Consider the following 20,810-nt stretch of genomic DNA (forward strand, 5'->3'; position numbering starts at 1 on the left):
TTTATATATATATATATATATATATATATATATATATATATATATATATATATATATATATATGTGTGTGTGTGTGCAGACCACTCTGTATAAGGGTTCAATTTTGCAAAAATATTCTCCAGCTATTAGAAAGCGAAAAAAATTATTTCGTTAGACTATAGGGCTAACAATATGATATCTGCATGAACAAGCGTGATTACTGAAAGTATAGAAAACGAGTGTCGTTAAAGAAATTAGGGACGTTCGCGAATGGTCTCGTAAAAAAAAAAAAAAAAAAAAGTTTTATTTGGCGTTACATCTTTGTTTCTGAATCTAATATACAATTCCTCAGAATATTGTATTAAACGTGTCATGACTTTGTTTGTTCTCACACCACAGAACGTGTAAGTGTCTAAACGTTAGAACTAATTACCTTGCCTAGAGGATACTGTGTTAAATGTAAGTGTTGTGGCCTGTTCTTTTCTCACACAGTTCTAGTGAAGACATACGTAAACAGAGATATAACAGTTTTAATTGCCTTGCATAATGAAGTTTAGTTCTTTTCATTTTTATTTCGTTTCAAAGAGGATAGACTACCAATTATATCGATTTAAGACAATTAATAAAATAATTCTCGTCAAATTGGCAAATTTTCACAGATATCTTTTGTGTATTGATAAAATAAAACTCATAAAACTGAGCAAATATCTAACAATGTTGTAACAGTGTGTCATAAAGGAAATCTGCTTTCGCCCTCCTTTGCGACAGCTGAATTTAACTCCACTTTTCGGGTCTTAGTTTTCGTGTCACAAAGTTATCCTGAATTGAAGGGATACGTTTGTGACAGTTAATATTACATATTCCAAATATCGCTCTGCGCATAAAAACTTTATTATCACCTAAATTGACGCATAAAGGTTATAAAACTCTACAAATAAGGAAATTAACTATCTCAGTGCACGTCTGTATAACATTGCGATACAAGAAGTGCTAAAACAGTTTCACAGTACTTAAAATTCTAAAATACTTAGTTAACAGACATTACGGCCGTGTTACAGCAGCTTGTCTATACGCCCCGAGGAAGGCCGCTGCAACAAGGTCGGAACATATTTTCTTAATCATTCCGTTTTGTACGATGACGCGGCAGCAAATGTAGAAGGATTTCAATGGTCGCAGAAGCATACATGTTTATGTCAGCGTTAAAACTGTTTCTTTGCACCCTCACCAGTGAGCAAATGACCTGTTTCTGATAAACTCACTGGCGAGGAAAATAACAAAACCAAACAAAAACAAGAAATAAATGTATTGAAACAGCGTTGAGTGGTAAATCTCTCGCAAAAAGTTTAACAGGCGTGACGAGCGCCTCGACATAGTACTGGATTTTTCTGGGACCTGTCCTCGGAATCTGCGCTGCCGTCGTCCAGAATGTCTCGCGTGGAGCTCGTTTGGTGGAAATGGCCCACGGTAACGAAGGCAACGGCGCTTGGCTTTATGGAGGCGGCGCCCCTTTGTTCGTGGGACAAAGCGTCGGGCCGCCAGCACGCGTCTTTCCACACCGACGCCATCGCCGGCGCCGACGCAGCGCCGGTGCGCGCAGGAAGCACGGATTGGGCGGCACCCGGAAACGTTGAGTGACGTCACAAAGGCCGTAGTATGATGGGTGCCGTCCGTCCAGCGGCGCGAACAACCGTCAGAGGACGTCCCGGCAGTTGAGAGCGCCGCCGTCAGAAGGCGCTGACGTCGTCGGCAGGCTAGGTGAGCAGCTCTTATTACGGGCTCGGCACAAAGGCGCGTCTCTGGAGCAAATAATAAGTACGTTCGGCTGTTTCGTAAAAGAAAATTGAGTTAACGTAAGAGATTTTCCTATCTCTTGTGACTCTTTTTGTACACAAGCCTTTGTTCAAAGACAGCTCAAAGTTAAATTATACGTTCCCATGGTAGAGTTGTTGACATTATGTGGTCAGATTGTCACTGGGAGAAGTGCAGTGATCGAGTAACTGAACGGGTATTCTGTAAGAGTGAACTAACCATTACTTTTCCAGTGTTCCCTAAATAATTAACTTAATCTATATACTGTCGGAGATTTAGTCATCACTCATACATCAAAAACATGTTTTCAATTATTCATCGTCCTACTTTGTAACGGCATTGCAACACCTACGTACTTGTCTTTCACCATATGTTAAGGACAATCGTGATCTTACACTATGTGATCAAAAGTATCCAGACATCCTCAAAAACATACGTTTTTCATATTAAGTGCGTTGTGCTGCCACCTACTGCCAAGTACTCCATATCAGCGACCTCAGTAGTCATTAGACATCGTGAGAGAGCAGAATGCGGTGCTCCGCGGAACTCTCGGACTTCGAACGTGGTCAAATGGATGGGTGTCACTTGTGTCATGCGTCTCTAAGCGAGATTTCCACACTCCTAAACATCCCTAGGTCCACTGTATCCGATGTGAAAGTGAAACATTAAGGGACGCGTACAGCGCAAAAGCGTACAGGCTGACCTCGTCTGTTGACTGACAGACCGCCGACAGGGTCGTAAAGTGCAACAGGCAGGCATCTCTCCAGACCATCACATAGGAATTCCAAACTTCATCAGGATCCAATGCTAGTACCATGAGAGTTAGGCGGGAGGTGAGAAAACTTGGATTTCATGGTCGAGCGGCTGCTCATAAGCCACACATCACACCGGTAAGTGCCAAACCACGCCTCGCTTGGTGTAAGGAGCGTGAACATCGGACAATTGAACAGTAGAAAAACGTTATGTGGAGCGACGAACCACGGTACACAATGTGTCAATCTGATGGCAGGGTGTGGGTATGGCGAATGTCCGGTGAACGTCATCTGCCAGCTTGTGTAGTGCCAGCAGTAAAATTCGGAGGTGGTGGTGTGGACGTGTTTTTCATGGAGTGGGCTTGCACCCCTTGTTGTTTTGTGTGGCACTATCACAGCACGGGCCTACACTGATGTTTTAAGCACCTTCTTGCATCCCACTGTTGAAGAGCTATTCGGGGATGGCGACTGCATCTTTCAACACGATCGAGCAACTGTTCATAATGCAAGGCCTCTGGCTGAGTGGTTACACCACAAAAGCATCCCTGTAATGGACTGGCCTGCACAGAGTCCTGATCTTAACCCTACAGAACACCTTTGGGTTGTTTTGTAACGCCGACTTCGTTCCATGCCTCACCGACCGACATCGATACCTCTCCTCAGTGCAGCACTCCGCGAAGAATGGGCTGCCATTCCCCATGAAACCTTCCAGCACCTGACTGAACCTATGCCTGTGAGAGTGTCCAAATGGTTCAAATGGCTCTGAGGACTATGAGAACTGCTGAGGTCATCAGTCCCCTAGAAAAAAATGGTTCAAATGGCTCTGAGCACTATGGGACTTAAAATCTGTGGTCATCAGTCCCCTAGAACTTAGAACTACTTAAACCTAACTAACCTAAGGACATCACACACGTCCATGCCTGAGGCAGGTTTCGAACCTGCGACCGTAGCGGTCGCGCGGTTCCAGACTGTAGCGCCTAGAACCACTCGGCCACCACGGCCGGCTGTGAGAGTGTAAGCTGTCATCGAGGCTAAGGGTGGGCCAACACCTTACTGAATTCCAGCATTACCGATTGGGGGCGCCACGAACTTGCAAGTCATTATCAGCCAGGAGTCCGGATACTTTTGGTCACATAGTGTACCACCAGCACAACCTAGGAATGGTAGCCACTTGCTTTCAAAAACTATCCATCTGATATCTGTTAAGCTCCATGTGCATCTGATAGGATAAAAGTATCCGACGAGACTCGTAAAGCTGGTATGGTGTAGGGGCAATGTATATTTTCAGTAGTTTTTTAAAGTTATAGAACATGTTTCCAGTGTCCTGTTATCAGTTTATGTTTAAGCAGAACCGGATTGTGGCAATAGCCGAAAACAGTTATTAACTTGTAATAATGACGGCATTTTATGAAAAAAATCTTCAATAAATGCTCAGGGATAGATACTCTGTATTTATGTTTTCAATTCCTTAAATTACTACGCCGAATACAAGGAAACTTCCTTCACAAGAGCCTTGCAACTACTTGGTAATTGAAATTTAGTGCTGGCGAATGTACGTTTCAGAGAATCAGGTACAACGCAAATTAAATATATTATAAAACGACATTGAAGCTAAGTCTCAGGTAGTCGGTATATACCGCTCAATACGCTGATGACCAGACAGTATCTGTAGCTTCAGAAGATATCCTCCGCAAATCCGTTCATGCGCTCTACAATATTTTTGGAAGATATAAATTTTGAATCTCGACAGCGGAAACTACCCCTAAGGAAAGAGTACATTACATGTGTCATATTCACTAAGAGCCTAAATTCCACAGCAGATTCTACACTCACGGGCAGCCTACTTTAGGATAATTCACTAATGTGTTTAATTATAACCAAGTGAGATTACCTGTTGGCATTTGGAAAGAAAGTTTCGTTGCAGTATCCCGACAGAAAGGGAGGAGGGCTGTGTTACATACAGATGTGTTGCATAAATGCTTTGTGAGATGTCGCCGTCATTTAGTTACACTGTAACAACACTTTTGTCTTGACCGCAGGTTTTCATTGACTTTGTTACACTTAACGCGTTTCGGCGTTATGCCATTTTCCTATCTGTTGATTCATTCGACGTTGTGCGTCATATATTTGACACTTTGAAATTCTAGTAACGTTGAAACGCGTGAGGTGCAACAATGTTAGTACGCTGAAGAGCCAAAGAAACTGGAACACCTGCCTAATATAGTCTATGGCCCCGCGAGCACCCAGAAGTTGCTCAGCACGACGTGGCACGGACGCGACTAATGTCTGAAGTAGTGCTGGAGGGAATTGACGGCATGAATTCTGCCGGACTGTCCATAAATCCGTAACACTACGAGATGGTGGAGATCTCTTCTGAACAGCACGCTGCAAGGCATCCCGATATGCTTAATAATGTTCATTTCTGGGGAGTTTGGTAGCCATCGGAAGTGTTTAAACTCAGAAGAGTGTTCCTGGAGCCACTCTGTAGCAATTCTCGACGTGTGGGGTGTCAAAATGTCACGCTGGAATTGCGCAAGTCCTTCGGAATGCTCAACGGACATGAATGGATGCAGGTAATAAGACAGAACCCTTACGTACCTGCCACCTGTCAGAGTCGTATGTAGACGTATTAGGGGTCCCGTATCATGCCAACTGCACACACTCGATACCAATACAGAGCCTCCACCAGCTTGACCACTCCCCTGCCGACATGCGGAATCCACGGATTCATGAGGTTGTCTGCATACCCGTACACGTCCTTCCGCTCCATACAATTTGAAACGAGACTCGTCCGACCAGGCAACATGTTTCCAGTCATCAACAGTCCAGTGTCGGTGTTGGCTGACACAGGCTAGGCGTAAAGCTTTGTTTCGCTCTGTCATCATGGGTATACGAGTGGGCCTTCGGTTCCGAAAGCCCATATCGACAATGTTTCGTTGAATGGTTCGCACGTTGATATTTGTTGATGGCCCAGCTTTGAAATCTGCAGCAATTTACGGGAGGGTTGAATTTCTGTCACGTTGAACGATTCTCTTCAGTAGTCGTTGGTCTCGTCCTTGCAGGATCTCTTTCCGGTCGCAGCGATGTCGGAGATTTGACGTTTTACCAGATTCCTGATATTCAATGTACACTCCTGAAATGGCCGTACGGGATAATCCCTACTTCATCGCTACCTCGGAGATGTTGCGTCCCCTCGATCGTATACCGACCATATCACCACATTCAAACTGACGTAAGTCGTGATAACCTGTCATTGTAGCAGCAGTAAACAATCTAATAACTACGCCAGACAGTTGTCTTACATAGGTGTTGCCGACCGCAGCACCGTATTCTGCCTGTTTGCATATATGCATATTTAAATAAGCATGCCTTCAGCAATTTCTTTGGCGCTTGTCACGTGACTGGTTGTCTTCAGACCTTGTACTGGTCGTTGGCAGTACGGTCGAGAGAAGGAGGAGAAAACTCACGATCAGAGAATTTGTCATAGCGTGTATGTCTGATGCCCTGAAGGACTCTCATGTCTGAGATTATGCAGCGCCGCGATTCTGGGAAGGCCGACAGGGCCAGAGTCAAGTGTCTTGAGGAACAACTTGATGATCACAAGGGCCGCGGATTCTTGCAGCGTATAGACGGGTCAGAGCGCTGAAAGAGATCTGCCATTTCGTTTCACAAGAGGACCTTCCCTACACGTCATCACCATGTCGAGTGCGACATGAGCCATAGATTAACATGCAGCAAGCGTTTGGCGTAGCGGAAAGAGTGAGGAACGGTATTTCGTGGGTTCGATTCCCAGTGCACAGACTTATTTTTATTTTCAATTTTTACATTAATACTACAAATAATCTGTAATAATTCTCAGTATACTGTGTTTATTAATATTTTCTTAAAATACATGTGTGGGAAACGCGAAGGAAAATTTGTGATCCCAATTAACTTTTCAGGAAAGGATTGTAAGACGAACACGAGGACTTCGATGTATAACTAGAAATATGTTTTTACTTGTAGCTGTTATTGTCTCAGCAACTACAGCGTGGGACGCAATTCATCGTAAGAACAGGGAAACCAGCAATTTTCACGTCATCTTTCTCGCGTTATAAACGCCCCATTTTTACAATCAAATGGTCGTTTCAGATTCTCTACAATTAAAAATGTTGATTTACATTCATAGAAGGTTCTCACTCATCACACAGTTTGGCAGTAAACCACACGCATCATTTCGCCAAATATTTTCAATGATAGCTTGTGAAATACAATGGAATGTATTTTGATGCAGTCTTCACGAGTGTAATTTCTTTTTCTCTATCGATGAGATGAAGCCTTTACCTGACGATAAAAATAGGCGTATCAGGGTTGCATTAACTGCCGAGGCCTGCTCGAAGTCCAAAATGAAACTAACGTAATACGAAGTCCTAAAACTTTAATTACCATCTGTTCTTGGAGTATTATTTGCAGAGTCCTCGTTGACGCTGTAATTTCCCAGAAATTTATTTTCCCGTGAGCTGTTTGAGAGTGGAACGGTAGAGAAGTAGCTTAAACGTGGTTCGATGAACCCTTGAAAGGTGGCTACACTGAGCCACTGCGCCAGAGATTGCGCCAAAGAGTATTATTAAGCCGCCTACACAGTGCTTGGGGAGAGCTCGTAGTAGAGTGCCTGTTAAGAACTCGTAGCAGTCAGTGTTTGTTAAGAACTCGTAGCAGTCAGTGCTTGTCGAGAGCTCGTAGTAGTCAGTGCCTGTTAAGAACTCGTAGCAGTCAGTACTTGTTAAGAACTCGTAGCAGAGAGTGTTTGTTCAGATGTGCTAGTAGGCAGTGCTTGCTGAGATGTGATACTGAAGAGTCTTGTTGAGATGTGGTAGTAGAGAGTCGGTGTGGAGATATATTGTAAGGATTAGAGTGATTTTCATCAATATAAATGAGGTAACAAACTCCGTCTCTTTTTTTTTTCATTATTTCAATGTCCTGAATAATGCGTCATTACAGGTTCAGTCAACAAAGCATATGGCGTGTGTTCTTGTATTAGAGTGTAATTCTGGTTTTCTTGCGCAATTATAGTATTTCTAATTTTCTTTTATCTCGTCAGCAAAATTGGTATTTAAAAATTCTTGTCTTGTTGAAGAAGAACCGTGCCAGATGTGTACATTGAGTCATACTTCCACACACAGAACAGTTATACTTGTGCCTTGGTTTTGTAGGTTTTATAGTTGCTGGGGACTTAATTAATTAATTGTGTTAACGAAAATTTTCATTTCATTCTTTGTTGTTGTTCTATGCAGTCAGATTGCGTAATAATACTAGTCAGGGCCTACCGTTTACGAGACTTGCATAATCGGACAGACAGATACTAAAAATATTTGCATTTTATTTAATTAAGCCCCCATGCACGTGGCGACCCTGCCAGGATCGTCCCTTGGAATCTTCTGATTGTAAAAATAATAGACAGTAGTATTGTTGTAGTAATTTGTAGTTTAGTAATTGTAGTCCATATTGCATGTGTAGATTTGGTAATTGGCATTCTTCTAATGGTATTTTTCAAAATTTATTTTTTTTGTTGTCTTGTCTACGGGTTTGATAATTTAGTGCAATTATTTCAATTGTTTGTTAATCGTGTTTGAGGGAAACATTTCGTGTGAATGATATTGTTGATGATAAAGTGTCGTTGTGTGTAATTTTCATATAGTGACGAGTTTTGTATGTTTTGTAAATGATTACGCGATCAATGAAAAAGGCAAAAATGATGAATAGTGAGAATGACGAAATTGTTAACATGGCGAACTCGCTAACAGAGGAAAACAGTGTCATAAATAATGTAGTGGAAAACAATGTAATAAGTCGGGAAAATAGTCCGGAAACAGTTCAAAATTTTTCTCAATCAGAAAATTCACAGAATATGAGATTAACGATAGAAGATTCTGAAATAGTATCGAACACAGATAGCTTTATGGCTATGCAGAAGGAAGTTAGTTTTGTGGGAAATGTTAGGGGCGAAAAGAATTTCGAACCGGCTGATATGGAGCAGTTGATGGGTGCTATATTAAATTTGGGAGCACGAATGGAAACACAGTTTAGATCTGAATTAAAAACACAGATGGGAACAATGGAAACACGGTTAGACTCACTGGGATCACAAATAGGAACAATTAAAACAGAGATGGGAACTTTACGATCTGATTTAAAAACTGATATGGGAACAATGGAAACACGGTTTGCATCTGAATTAAAAACGCAGATGGGGACAATGGAAACACGGTTAGACTCACGAATAGGGACATGTTTCAAAAACATGAAAGATGAATTAAAGAAAGAAATCAGAGAAGAAGTACAACCGATTTTGAATGCTCACAATAATACACTCCTGGAAATGGAAAAAAGAACACATTGACACCGGTGTGTCAGACCCACCATACTTGCTCCGGACACTGCGAGAGGGCTCTACAAGCAATGATCACACGCACGGCACAGCGGACACACCAGGAACCGCGGTGTTGGCCGTCAAATGGCGCTAGCTGCGCAGCATTTGTGCACCGCCGCCGTCAGTGTCAGCCAGTTTGCCGTGGCATACGGAGCTCCATCGCAGTCTTTAACACTGGTAGCATGCCGCGACAGCGTGGACGTGAACCGTATGTGCAGTTGACGGACTTTGAGCGAGGGCGTATAGTGGGCATGCGGGAGGCCGGGTGGACGTACCGCCGAATTGCTCAACACGTGGGGCGTGAGGTCTCCACAGTACATAGATGTTGTCGCCAGTGGTCGGCGGAAGGTGCACGTGCCCGTCGACCTGGGACCTGACCGCAGCGACGCACGGATGCACGTCAAGACCGTAGGATCTTACGCAGTGCCGTAGGGGACCGCACCGCCACTTCCCAGCAAATTAGGGACACTGTTGCTCCTGGGGTATCGGCGAGGACCATTCGCAACCGTCTCCATGAAGCTGGGCTACGGTCCCGCACACCGTTAGGCCGTCTTCCACTCACGCCCCAACATCGTGCAGCCCGCCTCCAGTGGTGTAGCGACAGGCGTGAATGGAGGGACGAATGGAGACGTGTCGTCTTCAGCGATGAGAGTCGCTTCTGCCTTGGTGCCAATGATGGTCGTATGCGTGTTTGGCGCCGTGCAGGTGAGCGCCACAATCAGGACTGCATACGATCGAGGCACACAGGGCCAACACCCGGCATCATGGTGTGGGGAGCGATCTCCTACACTGGCCGTACACCACTGGTGATCGTCGAGGGGACACTGAATAGTGCACGGTACATCCAAACCGTCATCGAACCCATCGTTCTACCATTCCTAGACCGGTAAGGGAACTTGCTGTTCCAACAGGACAATGCACGTCCGCATGTATCCCGTGCCACCCAACGTGCTCTAGAAGGAGTAAGTCAACTACCCTGGCCAACAAGATCTCCGGATCTGTCCCCCATTGAGCATGTTTGGGACTGGATGAAGCGTCGTCTCACGCGGTCTGCACGTCCAGCACGAACGCTGGTCCAACTGAGGCGCCAGGTGGAAATGGCATGGCAAGCCGTTCCACAGGACTACATCCAGCATCTCTACGATCGTCTCCATGGGAGAATAGCAGCCTGCATTGCTGCGAAAGGTGGATATACACTGTACTAGTGCCGACATTGTGCATGCTCTGTTGCCTGTGTCTATGTGCCTGTGGTTCTGTCAGTGTGATCATGTGATGTATCTGACCCCAGGAATGTGTCAATAAAGTTTCCCCTTCCTGGGACAATGAATTCACGGTGTTCTTATTTCAATTTCCAGGAGTGTAGATTAGTTGCAGTAGAGATTAGACAAAGGGAACAGGATAGAGAACAGGAAGAAAGAGATCGCGTGATAGTACAAAAATTTTCAGAGTTAAATTTACAACGCGCACACGATAAGGAAGAAATATTTGAGACAATCGAGGAATCTGTACCAAATGACAGATTAAATAACCTAACACAACAGTATGAACAGTTAACCACTAAATGTGTTAATACTGAAACCCGAGTCGCGACACTTACGGAAGAAAAAATAGGTGACTTATCGGAAAGAGTTGAGGAGATTTCAGATAAACTGATAAGTCTTAGTTTAAATGGGGACAGAGATTCGGATGATACAGCTCCATTACCATTTGCAGAAACCGAAGAGTATCAGAACATAAATAAACATGTTGAAAATCAGGGAAAATTTAATGAACGCGTTAAAAAGGAGGTTGAGGCATTACGAAAGCAAGTCAAACAGATCGAAGGCGAAATTGTAGGAAAAGACAGCAAAAGAAATTTGGAATCACAGATAGCAGAGGGCTTTGAAGAAAATAATTTATTTCATTTACGAGAAGCAACAAGAGAGCGCCAGGCGCGTGAACTTGACAATAATCGACATTCGGACTGGGACAGACGGGGTAGGTCTTTGTCGCCACGAGGCGAAAACTGTGACGTTAAACACTTCTTAACTGTTCGGAAGATTAAGATATTTCGCAATTCTAAGAATGACATACATCCATGTGCATGGTTAGATCAATTTATGTACGCACTTCCGCCAAATTTGCCACTAAGTCACAAACTTGAAATTATGTGCGGCTATTAAAGTCCTCAGGGGATTCACTACTCTAAGTGAATATGTGCCGTAGCGAGCATAGGGCCCCGAGCTGTAGTGGTGCTATTTCTCTTTTAGTTTTCTGTACCGCTGCCTACTCTTTTACTATTCTTTGCATCTGTCAAAACAACTCTTCGACTATCAATCTTTCTAGACAGTAGATAAACAGTAACCGGATATGAGTCCTCAGGGGATTCACTACTCTAAGTGAATACGTGCTGTAGCGAGCATAGGGCCCCGAGCTGTAGTGGTGCTATTTCTCTTTTAGTTTTCTGTACCGCTGCCTACTCTTTTACTATTCTTTGCATCTGTCAAAACAACTCTTCGACTATCAATCTATCTAGAGAGTAAGTAAACAATAACCGGATTTGACTAATTTACCCAAAAGTGATTTCGGAAATTACCGTTTGGACTTACTGTACCTTCAGCACAATTCATTCCTAGTTTAAATGAAATTTTACCTGTTTATCTTCGTGACAATATTACTTCATATGTTGACGACATTCTTATTGCTAAACGTTCTTGGAGCGAGCACAACAAAATTTTGGATTCATTATTACGTATTTTTGCAAGAGTTGGCATTACAGAGAACTTGGAAAAATCTGAATTTGGTCGTTCTCAGGTGAAATTTCTCGGTCACATTATTTCTACAGAAGGTATTCTTCCTGATCCAGAGAAATTAGACGTTATTCGTAATTATGCTGTTCCTACTACAAAACGTGATGTTCGTAGTTTCCTTGGTGTCTGTAATTTTCTTCGACGCTTTGTTAGATTGGACGATTTGGCCACACCTCGTTTATGTGAACTATCTGGAAAGAAATCTAATTGGTGTTGGGATGAGGAAGCTCAGTCAGAATTTGAACGGCTTCGTGATGCTTTAGTTGCTGCTCCACTTCTTTCACATCCGGATTTATCTAAAGATATTTGTTTGGCGACGGACTCATCATACAAGGGCCTAGGTGCACATTTATTTCAAGAGATAGAAGAAAACGGCGTTGTAGTACAGAAAACTATTGCATTTGAAAGTCGTGTTCTCTCTAAATCAGAAAAGAATTATTCGATTACGGAACTTGAAGCTTTGGCTGTTGTTTGGGCTTTCACAAAATTTCGCACATTTTTGTATGGCAGACATACTAAGGTTTACACCGATCATCGAGCTCTGGAATTTCTTATGTCAACAAAATTAACTCACGGCAGATTGTCACGATGGGCGTTGTACCTACAGGAATTTGACTTTAGTATTGTTTACATACAGGGTTCTTCAAATATTGTTGCTGATGCTTTATCACGTGCACCTATGGGTTTGAAACAAAGTGCTGAAGAGGACTGCATAGAAAACAATTATTGTTTGATGTATATTCAAGGTGTTGCGCTTGAGAACTTTATTTCGTCTTCGCTCCAGGACATCGCTAAGGAGCAAAATAAGGATCCAATCTGGAAGGACATTAAGGAGAAGTGGAGAAGAAAGGAAAGCGTAGCGATTAGATAGCGTTATTTAGTCCGCAATGACATTCTTTTTAAACGAAAATCGGTCGACAACTCTGTTTGTTTAGTTTGTATTCCTGATGAGTGGGTTAATAAGCTGATTTGGTATACGCATTTCAGTTATGCACACTTTGGTCCCAGAAAATGCTTTCATAAATTACGAGAAAATTGCTACTTCAGTAATATGGAAAAAGGTATTCGATCTGTTCTGGCCAAATGCAAATTATGTCAAAAGGCTAAGCCGCCAACAGTTTCTCACAGAGCACCGTTGTTTCCTATCATTCCAGCGAAATTAAAGGAGATGGCTGCAGTTGATATGTTCGGTCCAGTGGTTCGTTCTACTAATGGTTTTGCGTACATTTTCGTAGCAGTGGAGTTGACGTCAAAATATGTGTGTTTTACACCTTTACGCAAAGCAACAGCTGGTTCAGTATCTAACGCTTTCATCAAACATTTTCTTAAAGAAGTTGATCATGTTGATAAGGTTATATCAGATAACGGATCACAGTTTCGTTCTAAAATTTGGCTTCGTACTCTACAGCGTCGTAAAATTAAACCAATTTTCATTTCACTTTTTCACCCTCAATCTAACGCTTCAGAGAGATGGATGAAGGAAATCAATAAATTGTGTCGTGTTTATTGTCATCAGAATCACAGAACTTGGAATCAGTATCTTCATATTTTTCAAAACATTCTGAATGAACTCCCTAATGATTCAACTTCTTTACCGCCTTCACTGATATTAAAAAACAAAGCACCGACAAATCGCATTTCTGAAATCGTTCCTTTTCCACCTACACGGAAACTACGGCATTCTGAAGTTGTCAACCTGGCTCTACAAAATATTGCATCTGCGGCTGCTAGAAGAGAGAAATCAGCTAAGCGTCCTGGTCGTTCAAAAATCTTGTCAGTTGGTCAGAAGGTGTTAAGTAAATCTCATCGTTTGTCTCACAAAGGAAAAGGCTTGTGTCGCAAATTTTTTCTGCTTTATAACGGTCCATATAGAATTCGTAAAATTATTCATGATAACACTGTCGAAGTAGAAACTCTTAAATCTCGACGCTGTAAAGGAGTACATCATATATCTAACGTAAAAATTTTTGTGGAATGACATACTTTAGAGAAACTCACAGCTACATGTAAACATGCGGAGAGTCCAAGGATACCGCGGTGTGTTTTGGCGGCGGCACATACTCAAAGCAACAGTCAAGTCTACGCGCCGGACAAGGCAGTCGTTGACCGCGAACAATTGCTTCCTACGTCACGCGCCTACAGCTGATCGAGCGCTCAGTGCGAATGCACTGACAGCCGTAAACAAATACACAGTTTAATTTCTCCGATTACATTGAGTATAAAGCTATAGTGACTTGATGAATTATGTTATTAACATTCAGTATTTTTCAGGATACGGTTTTATAAAATATTTAAGAACTTCAGGTAAATTCTGTGTGTCTCCGACGTTAAGAGGACTTGCTATCGAGAAATTTTCAGGAAGAATGTAATTTCGAAGAAGAAACTAATAAACTAAGAAAGGTAACTATTAATTGAGTTCATTTTTCAGGTAACATATTTCCACTTAGGTACGTACTTTAGACGTCATTTGCTGCTCGCGATTACGTGATTCATACTTTGTGCTAATTTCATGTTCTATGAATTTACTTGTGAAGCGACGTGCTTGCGTACGTTAACTGATTTTGACAATGATTATTAATGAACTGGGTTGTAATTTGTGTATATTATGCATCGCTTGGCTGCACTGCTTTTTCAATGATGTCATATTTTTTAAATTATGTGCCTGCTGTGCTTATTTATTTAAATTATAATTGTCACCTGATTTATTGTGCTGATGTGGTTAGGTATGTAAGTTATACTTTGTGATTTATCTGCTTGCGCCTTCATGTTTACTTATTAAGATTACATATGAACATTTATTTGCTGATGCCGATATGATGCTAATGACCGTTTGCTGCTATGCGTATAGATTGCATATTGATACATCTCTGTTTGTTGTGATAACTACTCTTTAATTTGGTATATAGCAGTGCTGATGTACAGTGTACGAACATAGAGTTTAGGTTACACTATGGTATTAGTTACAGATTGTTCGCTTGGCAGAGCCGCATTGTAGGGATTGTGCTGCATCCACTTGATGACATTCTGTTCTCTACTGGTATATTTGCTCGCTATTGCTTGTTTTGCTTACGCTCAGTGCCTTATATTTTTAAGATAAGAAAATGAACTGCTATAATTCGACGAACAACATTAGTACAAGAAACTTCATAGAAGTCACATAAGCTGGAGCTTTTATCGAAGCTGTATAAATTTATGCTAATAGGAAGGAAGTTAACGACGTGACATACCAAAACTAGGTTTAGACCATTGACAGTTATTACACTGCATTTTTCGTGAGCAATTGAAATAGGAAGTGACACTTGACACAAAAAATACTCCACATGTTTGCTTCTGTTTGCCATAATTCTTGAAGTGGTGTACACACTGTGAAATACTATGATCATTCACACTCCGTAATCGTACTTAATTACTGAGAGTTATTCGAACTAAGTCTGTTAGAGGTCATGTATGCATTTCTTTGTTTATAATTCATAATGAATAGAAGTTTTGGGTCAGATGGATTACACAGAGGTTGTGTGTTGACAGTGTGTCTTCGGATTGTATGGGATGATGAGGTTTGCATTAGGATTTTATCTGTACTTGTTCGAGGAGACTGACTAGAGGAAAGAGTTGTTATGGAAGTGAAATGATATTGGCGATAAGGTTTATATGTATCGACGTATTGAAGAGGTATTATTGAGGTATTATTGAGATTGTGTGAAGTCGATGATTATTGGAGTTTTGGTGGACAAGAGGTAAGGTAGATGATATTGATGATAAGATTTATATGTATCAACGTAAGAGGTATTATTGAAGTATTGAGATTATGTGATGCTGATGATTATTGGAGTTTTGGTGAATAAGAGGTGAAGTAAGTGAGGTGCATATTTTTTTTTTTTTTTGTTGGTCTATATGGAACAAGGAGGATGAAGATAGCAGACTAGAACACTCAAGTAGAAGGAAGATTGTCTACACACACTTTGTTAAATCACTAAGCAGTATATACTTTTTTTTGAAGAGAGGAAGTATTTGCATATCTTGGCTCACTGACAGTTGTTCAACAACAGTACATTTGATCTGGCTTGGCAAACATTGGTCTTGACATGATGACTATGACGTTGTCTTAACTATTATTGACTGTTATACATTGCTGCCACTACTACTTGATACACATGATGAACATCAGATTTTGACAGAATTGCATTTACACAGTTAACACTATTCAGTTACACAGTAGTACTTAATGTGGATGAAAGATGAGTGAGTGTGTTTTGTGTGTTTTCCTTTCCTAATCCTACCCACCTATCTCCTAAATATTATTTTATTTGTATGTTGTGGCTTGCACTGACACCCATAAATATTATAGGTTTACTGATATTTGAGTATTTGTAATAGTTAATATGACAATTATCTGATATTATTTGTGTGTTTATTAGAATATATATGTCTAGTGTGTAAAAGCATTTGTATGTGTATTCAAACTGTTGTTCATGCCTGAGCTGTCTGATTAGTGATGGTGAATATGATGAACTGTTACTGGCACCTCTTCAACATAATGGGTGCCACTTAGAAACGTTTAATTTCTGCTGATGAACTGTGTGATCAGTGATAGTGAATATTATGGACTGTTACTTGTACTTTTTCTACATGATTGGTGCCACTAGGACATGTTTAATTTCTGCTTATAAACTTTGATGAACAGTGTGATCAGTGATAGTGTATATTGTGGACTGCTCTCTGGACCTACTCAACATTGCTGAGTGCCACTAATGGAACTGATTCTACTGCAATAATGTCACTTGTTGCTGTCTGCACCTGTTCAACATTGCTGGGTGCCACTAATGGAACTGCTTCTGCTGAAATAATGTCACTTGTTGCTGTCTGCACCTACTCAACATTGCTGGGTGCCACTAATGGAACTGCTTCTACTGAAATGAAGTCACTTGTTGGTGTCTGCACCTGCTCAACATTACTGGGTGCACAGATGAAGCTACTTCTATGGAAATGATGTCACTTGCCGGTGTCTGCACCTACTCAACATTGCTGGGTGCCACTGTTAGAACTGTTTCTACTGAAATGATGTTACTTCTTGCTGTCTGCATCTACTCAACATTGCTGGGTGCCACTGATGGATTGCTTCTACTGAACTAATGTGACTTGTTGCTGTGTGTACCTCTTCAACATTGCTGGGTGCCGCAGATGGAACTGCTTCTACTGAAATAATGTCACTTGTTGCTGTCTGCACCTACTCAACATTGCTGGGTGCCACTAATGGAACTGCTTCTACTGAAAGGAAGTCACTTGTTGGTGTCTGCACCTGCTCAACATTACTGGGTGCACAGATGAAGCTATTTCTATGGAAATGATGTCACTTGCCGGTGTCTGCACCTACTCAACATTGCTGGGTGCCACTGTTAGAACTGTTTCTACTGAAATGATGTTACTTCTTGCTGTCTGCACCTACTCAACATTCCTGGGTGCCACTGATGGATTGCTTTTTACTGAAATAATGTGATTTGTTGCTGGGTGTACCTGCTCATTCTTTGTTGTTGTTCTATGCAGTCAGATTGCGTAATAATACTAGTCAGGGCCTACCGTTTACGAGACTTGCGTAATCGGACAGACAGATACTAAAAATATTTGCATTTTATTTAATTAAGCCCCCATGCACCCTCTCCCAGGCACTTAATAGTGAATTTCAGAGTAATGATGTAGATGTGCGGGCCGGTGTGGCCGAGCGGATCTAGGCGCTTCAGTCTGGAACCGCGCAACCCCTACGGTCGCAGTTTCGAATCCTGTCTCGGGCATGGATGAGTGTGATGTCTTTAGGTTAGTTAGGTTTAAGTAGTTCTAAGTTCCAGGGGACTGATGACCTCAGATGTTAAGTCCCACAGTGCTCAGCGGCATTTGATGTAGATGTAGCTGAATCCCAAATTTTCCTTTGCACTATTTCGTCTATTTGCGGTGTAAAACTTAACCGAACTCCGCCCTAACAGACCAGGAAGGCACAACGGTACCGATCGGCCACCTTTCATCCTCAGTCCTCAGGCGTGACTGGATGCGGATATGGAGGGGTATGTGGCCAGTACACCGCTCTCCCGGCCGTCTGTCAGCTCACGATACGTGAGTCCCTATTTCTCCATCAAGTAGCTGCTCAGTTTGCCTCACAAGGGCGGAGTGCACCACGCTTGCCAACAGGGCCCTGCATACCGGTTGGACGGCGATCCAAATGCTAGCCCAGCCCGACAGCGCTTAACCTCGGTGATCTGACGGGAACCGGTGTTACCACTGCGGCAAGTCTGTTGGCCATTTGCAGTGTACGTAACGTAAAAATGGAAACACAAAAGAGTTTCAGCACAAGGACTCGAATCCACCACTTTCGGATTACCGTTCTGCCATCTTTCCGCTGCGTCAATTTCTGCTGCTGCCGGGATTTAACGCTTAGACAAATGGCTCACGCCTCGCCCAACTCGTGTAAGAAATACTTGGTCATCTGGAGCTACCAGTTCTGTCACTTTCATTTCTAGACGAAACCGGTTACGTCGAGTAAGACGCAGTCCCCTTGGCTGTTCAGCCGCTGCCGTAGAGCAGCCTTACCACCCACAATTATCCATTGGCCGCCACGTGTGACTCCGATCACTGTGCAACAGTGTACCAGGGACACTTGAAGCATGGAAAGAGATCACGTGAACTGATTGATGCATGGGTCGTGACATAAGCCGTTGAACATTAAAGTCAATGTACGATAAAGTTGAAAAGTGGTTAGCCCTTTCTTTCCTCTAAGTAAGCAGGTCCCAGCTCACCAGGAAGCATTTGCATACAGTGTGGGGAATGTTTACGTGGGTCGGCGCGCAGCCCCGAATATAAGCGTGTCGTGTTCCAGCGGCCAACGATACAGGAACTATATTATCCCTTCCTTTCTGTGGTTATTAATTATTATTGAGTGAAACACAATATATATATATATATATATATATATATATATATATATATATATAATGCCAAAGATAAATATTAAATTATGTTTCAAATGAACGCCAGGCTCTCTACAAATTATTTCAAATTCTTTCGGTGAAATGTAATGCAGGCTAAGTTCGCTGAGTTAGAATAAATCGTATCTCTGAAAGTATGCATTTTTTGACGAAATAAATTTAGTGAAGCTTTGCACTTTAGTTAATTGAATAACTTGAAGAGATTCTTTCTGCTCCGGCTGTGGCGGCATGTTACACAGAAAAATAAATTTAAATGCGCCGCGTAATGGGGGCCAATTGTTGCCAGTCAAAGATCACCGCTGCTCGCTTCGCAGAAACTGAAAAAATGTTACATAACTTTTTGCAGTTATTAATTCAGGAAGAATTGTTTGCATGCGTTCTTTAAGTAAATTAATGAACTCACTTTTTGTAAATATATTTCCACAAAGCATGGAATACACACTTGAATTATTCGCTACGTACGAGAACAAATAGAACAAAAGCTACCGCAACCGTACCTTACATACAGCAGAAGAAATGATCTGACTCGAAGTGATTTTAATTATCTTTTTTTTCTTATATATAATGACAAAGATAATAATGTTAGTTTCGAGAACGTTATGCACTACGATCTCATCTAACATCAATAATGTCTTTTTATTACATTGCAATCTACATAGTCTTTCTTTGAAGCTAATTTAATATATTTTCATAATTAATTTGTCGTTTATGTCCATATAATATTATTCAGAGTCCTTTTCTCATTTACTTCAAATATATCGGCTCGAATATTTCAAAAGCGACACTATAGAACCTTCTCACCAAGTGTAGACGGCCAACCTGTAACCTCAGCGTGAGTTGACACAGAAAGTGCAATTCTAAAATTCGTGCAACAACAATGCAAAAACTTAGCATTTGTTTATGTGCCACTTTTTCATTGTTTTTGGTGATAAGAAATGGCCCTCAGCGATTGTTGGACTGAGGGAATATCACGATTCAGTTTCCTGTCGTCGACGAGCCTATTACGTCAAATTATTTGCTGTATTATTTTTTTCCTGTGTTTAATTTAGTAATTTCCTTAGCTTTTGGATAAATTTTTCTTATTTAGCTTTTATCATTAGAGACGAGCACAAGTGCAAGCTCGGACTGGGATATGAGGTAGACGGGACACACTCTCAGTGGGACCGCCATAGCATTTGCCATAAACGACTTCGTGATACCATGTAAAACCAAATTTAGATGCCGCGACATGGATTTGAACGGCAGTCCTTCTCAATATAAGTCCCGTTTCTTGGCACTGCGCAGCTTCGTTCGACACGATCTTTTGAATATCATTCACAAACCCCGTACAACACGAGATGTAACTGTGTATCGCCCCTGGAAATGCTCCTTGGGAGTAGTGCTCTATGGATTGAAACTAACAGATTGTCACTGAATTGATTGGTAGGACAATCAGAGATCTTCTTACGAGTAACTTGACATGATCACAATTTCTTCTGACTCTTACGCTGTATTTTGTAGACTATATGGCTACGCTATATAACTTTAACTGCTACATAAGTTCTAAAGACTGCAAGTTCATTATAGTATTCGATAAATACATGAAATCGAACAAGCCAGGTAGTCGGAGAATAGCGATAGACGTGCTGACGCAGAACTTCAGACGTTAGAGCTCAACGAGGGGCAGTAGTAGTCTTCTGAGAAAATTGGTGCTGGCACCGAAACGTCCGGACAACTTTCTGTGCTCTTCCCCTCTAGCCCTTCTACTCAAACAGGATACGCTCTCGTAAGCAGAGAGGATCCATACAAGTGTTGGCGTCTTTGATACGTATTCGCTTTGACTCTTTCCGTTATTGGGAACAGCTACCTGCCGTTACGAGGTCTTTTGGAGTGGCCCACATATCTTGAATGCACCGACGAAGCGGAAATTGACTGCAGCGCTTTTCTGTGTTTTGAAGGGCGTGTGCAGGACGTATATTCGAATGGAAATTTGATGCCGTTTGCAATCTCAGGAAAAAGCAGAAATGCATATTACATCTCTCTCCGCTTTAAAACTGGTTAAGAAGGCGGCTGTTAATGCCTTTTATAGTCCGCTGCGTCTAGCCTACGTGGGAAAATAACG

This window comes from Schistocerca serialis, chromosome 2, assembly GCF_023864345.2.
Source record: "Schistocerca serialis cubense isolate TAMUIC-IGC-003099 chromosome 2, iqSchSeri2.2, whole genome shotgun sequence".
Lineage (NCBI taxonomy): Eukaryota > Metazoa > Arthropoda > Insecta > Orthoptera > Acrididae > Schistocerca > Schistocerca serialis.